The sequence below is a fragment of the Leptonychotes weddellii genome, chromosome 10, assembly GCF_054177405.1.
Source record: "Leptonychotes weddellii isolate Sample4059 chromosome 10, ASM5417740v2, whole genome shotgun sequence".
In the NCBI taxonomy this organism is placed as follows: domain Eukaryota; kingdom Metazoa; phylum Chordata; class Mammalia; order Carnivora; family Phocidae; genus Leptonychotes; species Leptonychotes weddellii.
The window spans coordinates 32369691-32376866 of NC_138378.1; the positions used below are offsets into that span (position 1 = coordinate 32369691).

At 41.5% G+C, this 7176-nt stretch overlaps 1 pseudogene; it reads right to left on the minus strand.

Moving 5' to 3' along the window:
• Window positions 1-6875: 6875 nt before the first annotated feature.
• Window positions 6876-6945, minus strand: LOC115942191 (U4 spliceosomal RNA; annotated as a pseudogene).
• Between the last annotated feature and the right edge of the window lie 231 nt (window positions 6946-7176).

The window sequence follows — 7176 nt, forward strand, 5'->3', positions numbered from 1 at the left end:
TTTTTGTTATTAAAAAAATCAGAAGGATGGCAAGTGACATTAGGAATAAGAAAGATAGGAAAAGAGGAAAGAGGCATTGGGAATACATGATTGATTTATTCTGAACTGGATCCTATCAGAAATACTTACCATACTTCCAAATATCTGGTGCTATGGTAGGCATACAGCATAGCACCAAGTCAGGCAAGATTGCCCCTCCCTGAGAAACTTGAAAGTTGGCATGATAGACACAGAGCAAATGCTTCTGATATTGACATCCTAGACCCATGTCCCACCTCTGAGTTCAGCACACATGTGGGAGATGTTCCACAAACTAGACTCAACTCCAGCTGTCAGCATCTCACTTCAAGAGTGTGTTTCATGGCTTTCTCTGCTCTGCCCAGAGCCTTTTGCCAAGCTCTGGGAGCTTGAGCTTGTTTGGCTTATAAGTGCCACTCCGAAGAGCTGGGGAATCAATATCCCTGGAGTAACATTCAACTGGTGGGGTCAGGATCTGGTGGGTAAATGCTCCAGCTTCCCTCCTTGTAGTTGGACCATTCCAGGAGATACATCCTTGTCTCAGGCTCTGCTGCTTTTCCCAAGCTTAGACAAAAAGATAAAACATGCTTACAGAAAAAATAATAAATAATGTAGTGATATAATACTAGAAAGCAGTATGACATACACACACACACACATATATACATATATATATAGAGAGAGAGACAGAGATAGAGATAGAGAAACAGAGACAGAGAAAGAGGCAGACAGACAGAAGATAGATAATATAGGAAACAAAAAGAAATCACTGAAAACTGGAATCACTGGAGTCAAGGCTTGAAGTAAGAGTATGATTTCAATACATTGTTAAATGGAATCTTGGGTATGGGAATCTGTGGGAGGGAATTTTTCTGGGATTCTTACAAACCTCTGTTTTTCTTTGCTTTAGTAAATGTCAGCCATTAACAGTGCTTGAATATCCAGTGGAAACTTTAATCACCAAGTGCCCACCATGAAATAGCAACTTGTTGACTGCTAATGCTATTTGAAACCAAAGTTGTCTCCATTTTTTTCTATCTTTGATTGTGGCATAAGTTTATTAGGGGTGACCCTTTATATTTTAGGGATGATCATATAGCTCCATTCCTAGTAGGATATTTATGAGCATATTCAGTGCCAAAATTGCTTATCTAAAGTCCTATGGACAAGTAGGATGGGAAAGCCAAGGTTGGTTTGCAATTGAACTTGTCAGTCAATGAGAAGTGCAAATGCCATGTGGTTGGCTTTTAAATCAAGACCAGATGGCAAGCAGTATTTGGTGGGTCTTGGTTATGCTCCAGATGTCTAATGCTCAGAAGTCTGATGAAAAGTGGGGATATTTTTGCCACAGTGAAGTTCTGGCATTGGTAGCCAGTTGCCTTGATTTCCATCACAGAGGGCCATTTTTTGAAGCATGACTTCTAGAAGAAGCAGTGAGGAAGGCCTAGAGGGAGAAGGTGGTCTCTCAAGTCAGCATCAGGCTAGAGAAAGAGCAAGGTGTAGAGGTTCAGATTGCAGCTCCCTACATAATACCTGATCTCATTTTAAGCAGACAGTTTTATTTTCTAGGACTAATCTCTCTTGCTCTTCATCAGCTCACTGCCTGAAAGGCCAAAGAGTCTCAAAGAGGAAGCAAGAAGGAGGAAATTCAAAAGGGAAAGAAAATATCTGCACATCATGGAGAGTATAAATAAAACATAAACCTTTAATACTAGGCACCCATAGGCAGATGACAGGAGCTGAAGTGAAAGCCCCCCTCCAAAGTTATCACAGCTGCACAACTGTCTGTTGAAAACACTTTAAAAGCTCCAAACATTAACTATTTTGTTCTTTTCAAAGTTTATAGCCTTTTTCCTTTTTTGCTCAACTGTGTTCTAATGACATTTTTTTTTTCTGTTAAAGAGGATCAGATTATGAGGACAGGATGTTTGTATTAAATATTAAATCACCAAGGCTTCCTTCAGCCAAAGGTCCCAGCTTGGCTTCAGTTTTGATTGAGATAGACAAACCTACATTCCTACAGAACTACAGAGAGTACAAAGAGTTTGTCAAATCTTGATAGTGTAACCCGGCGTGGGGCCAAGAACAGAATAATTGGTTAATGTCTGCATAGTTCTTTGAAGATAGAAAATACTGTGTAAATTCTAAGTAGTATTGAGAGCTTAGCCAGCCCTGGAGGGCCTGATTCTAGGAATCAGTAGACTATACACTTCTCCAAATTGACTCTTGAGGAGCAAAGTCATTGACTCATATGGATGATCTTGATTCTTTGTGGGCCATGCGGGTTCTAGAAATTAGCCTTCAGTACTGGGATGCCTACTCTCAAGCCTTTTTTTTGAGGTTTAGTTATGGGATTAGCTGTGTCATCTTTGGCCTTCAGAGGCTATGCAATGTCCTAGAAGGCGTCCTTCATTTCAGGTGAAAATATTCTGGGTTTAGGAGGTAGACATTGGGAAAATAGGCAACTATATCTTAATAAGATCTGCCACCTTCTGCAGGATGTCAATACATAGTCACAACAATGAAGGGAATACGAAGGGAAATTTATGAAATAAATCTTGGGCATGTTCATTCTTCCTCTCAGAGAGTCATAAAACAAGTCACTATGTTGTATCCATTATGGATTTTCAGGAAAATCAAACCCACACAAGGTGGTTTAATAGAATTTAATATGGGAACTAAACTAGAGAGGTGTTGGAAGAACTGAAAACAAGGGAAGGTGAGGCAGTCTAAAGATGAACAATGCAGGAAGACACTACCATGCCCAGGGCTGGAGGACAGAGCAGAGAGGCAGTATTAGCAGAGCTCAGGTGTTGCTTATGGGGATCCGGGGAAATCCCACCTGGCAGGAGATGAAGTCATGGAGGAATTGCAACCTCTGTTTGAGAAACCACTCAAAGAAGAGAGAGGAGGAGGGGCACCTGGGTAGCTCAGCCAGCTAAACATCTGACTCATGATTTCAGCTCAGGTTGTGATCTCATGGGTGGTGAGATCTAGCCCTACCTTGGGCTCTGTGCTCAGCACAGAGTCTGCTTATGTTTCTCTCTCCCCCTCCCTCTGCTCCTCTCCACCGCACATGCTCTCTCTCTCTTTAAAACAAATAAATGAGTCTTTAAAAAAGAAAGAAGAAGAGAAAAGAGGAGAAATATTCTAGCTTCTTCCTCTCTTCTGCCCTAGCCCCCAAAGCCAGTGCTTCCCATTGCCCCATCCTAGTTAGAAATCAAATAGTCAAGGGAATCTGGGGTATTTACCCTGCACAAGCCAACCCTGTATGCTAAAGAGAGCAGGTTAAGAGTAAGGGATAGATCCAAGTGTCAGGAAGCAAGTGGACAGGCACACAGATGAAAGGCACAGAGAAGCCCTGAAGTCATGAGGTCTGTTTATCATTGTCTGACCCAGAGTAAGGCACAATTTCTTCTTTCTTTTTTCTTTCTCTTCTCCTCTCTTCTCTCCTCTCCTCTATTCTCCTCTCCTCTCCCCTTCCCTTCCCTTCTCTTCCCTTCCCTTCCCTTCTCTTTTTCTTTCTTTCTTTTTACGTCTATTGATCCTGTATGACCATCTTGTATGAAGTTTCAAATTGCTAACCAATGTACCCTAACTTTTTACTGCAACAGCTTGTTGGTTTTACACTGAGGTTAATCAGGGCTATAGAAGCAAAAGTAATTAGAGGCAAAGACTTTTGGCTTCTCTAGGTGGTTTTATTTCTCCTCCCTTCTTCACTGACATTGTTAAAGCAGAGGCAAGGATAGGAGATTTGGGGAGTCTGGTTAGTGCTGAACAATGTGATGCTGGCAGAGGGAAAGTCCCCTCCAGGAAGAGGACAGGGCACACTGTAATCCAGGCATATTGGCATATGGATGGATAAGAGGCACACACCTCAGGGAATTTTGAGGTAGACTTGTTAAGGGAACTTTAATTTTTGCAAATGGGTATGATTATTATGTGGAAAATTTGCAGCCAAGGGCTTGGATGGACATTGCGGAGGGTATGTACTATGGAGAGCGCTGTGAATTGTGTAAGACTGATGAATCACAGACCTGTAACCCTGAAGCAAATAATACATTATATGTTAATAAAGAAAATTAAAAAAAAAAAAAAGAGCTTGGATTATGGGTCTCAAGTGTGAAACCTTCCAACTTGTGTAGGAGTTCTATCACTCCATGTGCCCTGTAGGGCCACCTACCCATCTTCTCTGTACTCTGAGTCTTCTTCCTCAATGCCTGGTCCTTGCTAGTACTCTGACCATTTCCTTAGAACCACTTCAGCCTTCAGCCATGTCTATGCTACCAGAAGTGAACATACATTCATAAATACATACATATATACATACGTACATATATATGAATGTACACACCTTTGTGAATCTTGTGTATAGTGTGTATGTTTGCATATGTGTGGCAGCATTAGGACCCATTAGGTTTGCTGCCCTAATTCCACACCAAGCCTGAAATTGGGCATTGAGAGTGGTTTTGGGTCATAGTGCCAAGTTTGCTTCAAGAGCAAAAGAAGAGACCTTTCCAAAAGCGGCACCAAGGATTAGCCCTGTCTTGGCTTTAGGCTATCCAACCTCTGATTTCAAATCTGGAAGAAGTGCTTGAAAGAGGTACATCAGATAGAAGACCCTGGTATCCAGTTCCCAGGCTGCTGCCATTCAAGGTTGGTCAGTGTAATGGGAACTCTACTCTGTATCTGTCACCACATCCCAAAAGCAGTTCCTTTTCATCTCTTAGCTCTTCCTTGCCCCAAAATGCACACATTCAATAAGGCCAGTCTCCATAAGTGTAATGCTAAATGCTTCACCAGCATTGACAAGCAATATGGGTAATTTAGGCCCTGATAATGAAATACATGGTAATTTTCAGAAGAGGGTGTGGCTTTGTACTTCTCTGAAGATCACTTTTTTTTTTTAGAGAGAGAATGAGTGAGTTGGGGGTGGTTAGGGAGGTGGAGGGACAGAGGGAGAGGGAGAGAGAGAATCTTAAGCAGACTCCACACCCAGTGCAGAGCCCGATGCAGGGCTCAATCCCATGACTCTGAGATCATGACCTGAGCCGGAATCAAGAGTCAGATGCTTAACCGACTGAGCCAGCCAGGCACCCCTCTGAAGATCACTTTTACTATTTTCCTTCTCTTGGTCTGGACAAATGTCTACTACTTGAATCAGCAACTTGATTCAAGGATTTGTCTGGCTGCCTGAGCAGTCTATTATCTTTGTAGTCTGTATCTTTGGCTTTGTTTTTGTTTTTGTTTTTTTAATTAACCACAGTTTCCTTCTTTCCTGCTATGGCCAGATCCCTCCTTCTCTAGCTCTTTTCTGCTTCTCCTCAGTCAGCATGAGCAAGAAAACTTTCTCACTAATCAATAAGACTATCCAGTCTCTTTTGGAGATACTATCAGTTTATCCCAAACTTCAGAGAGGTCAGCGAGCAGGTTTGCATTCAGTGGTGGTTGGTTTGCTACAAATAGCTCAGACAGGTAATCTCTAGAACTTCCCTTCTAGTCTCAAGATTTAGAATTAAACTCAATCTTATGAAATGAAATATATTAGAAGGTGACCGGAGATGGGAAGGAAAACCAGGCATGTGATTTTATGTAATTGAAGAAATTACCTGTCTTCTACCACTGCACTGAAGACCAAATGAAACCTCTTTAGAGGTTACATAAATGAAATATTTCCACAACAGTTTTTTGAACGTTGCATCTTCTGTGTGCTATTTTACTCTTCTTGATTCTAGTTGGGATGGTCAGTGGAAGTACCAAAAACCACGAAAGAGACTGTGCTTATGATATTGCCAGCCTGACTGGAAACAGGAAATACCAGGAATCTTATAATAAATGTGGAGAATCCCAGCCTAATTTCACAGTCTCAGAAGTTTGAATAGAGGTTAGACTAGGCTGCAAATCTTGGGTGTACATTTCAACAAGATTTCCGGTCTCATGGTGACCTGCCCTGTGTCAGAGAAGTGCAGCTAAATTCAATCTTGGTTATCTAAATTCTGAGATGGAGAAGTCCCAGTACCCTTTCACTTTTTGAATGGATCGTGAATAGAAAGGCCTTGGCTGTGTTGGGTACTGGGAAGGAGGTTGTATCACCTTGATAATCTCTAAAACCTGTTAGGAAACCATTTGCTGTGGCTTAGGTAAAGCCCTTTTAGGAAAAAGGGGATGGATCTGGACTGTCATTACTCTCAGTAACAGTATTGGCATCACCTGGGAGCTTGGTAGAAATGCAGAATCTCAGGCCCCAATCCATACCTACTGAACCAGAGCCTGTGTTTTCATAAGATAATTCAGGGACTTGTGTGCAGAGTGAAGTGTGACACACTGCTCTGGAAGACTCCTGAGAGTTTTTTGAAAGTTCAATGATTTCTACTTGGCATAAGAATGATGAATAGTTTTTGTAGGCGGTTTTATAATACTACCTATATAGTGTAGGTTGTACTATAGTTTCTGTATAATCTGAAGGCTCCCATAAGGCTTTCCTCCAATTAATGCTCCAAAATTCTTTTACATTGTAAGGGTTTGAGTATATGTATGTATGTGTGTGTGTGTGTGTGTGCATCTCCTCTACTATAACAAATTATAATAAATGTAATGGCTTAAAACAACACAAATTTATTATTCAGTTTCCATGGATCAGAAGTTAGGATGTAAATTAGCTGGACCCTCTGCTCAAGATCTTAACAGGCTAAAATGAAGGTGTCAGCTGGGACTGGTATCTCATCTGAAATCCAAGCTCCTCTTCCAAGCTCAATGATTGTCAATGGAGTCTTTCTTGTGGCTGTAGGACTTAGGTCTATGTTTCTTGTTAGCTCTTGGCCATAGACCACTCTCAGTGCCTCTGCCATATGGCCCTCTGCTTTTAATTAGCAATAATCGCGCCTCGGATAAACCTCATTGGCTACGATACTGCCACTGCGCAAAGCTTGGCCCTCTGCTTTTAAAACATGGCTGTTTGCTTCTAGGCCAGCAGAAAAACACCGTTGCTGTTCCTTATCTCTTCTGTGGGCTCACCTGATTAGGTCAGGCCCACCTGAGATTACCTCCCTTTTGATTAACTGAAAGTCAACTGATAGGTTTCCTAATTATAATCTGCAAAATCTCTTTTGCTATATAATATAGTCATGGAAGTGATATCTCATTACATTCCCAGGTTTT